Consider the following 312-nt stretch of genomic DNA (forward strand, 5'->3'; position numbering starts at 1 on the left):
AGCACGAGTTGCATCGCGCGACGTATCCGGACGTGTATCTCGTGGAGAAGGTGCTGCGCAGGAAAGGGGACGAGGTGTACGTGAAGTGGTTGGGATTCGATGGATCACACAATTCGTGGATACACAAAGATTCTCTGGTTTAATCGTTTTTTATTGTAAAAAACATATACGAAGAATATACGTGTACATGACAAAATATAAAACTGTATACGAGAAAACTGTATCCTTCCCTTCCAACAGTATAATATTCTTTTATAAACGTAATAAGTAGGAATATAAGTATGAATATAAAAAAAACATAAGTAGATTATT

Source organism: Wasmannia auropunctata, unplaced genomic scaffold (genome assembly GCF_000956235.1).
Source record: "Wasmannia auropunctata unplaced genomic scaffold, wasmannia.A_1.0 LD336071.1, whole genome shotgun sequence".
Classification (NCBI taxonomy): Eukaryota; Metazoa; Arthropoda; class Insecta; order Hymenoptera; family Formicidae; genus Wasmannia; species Wasmannia auropunctata.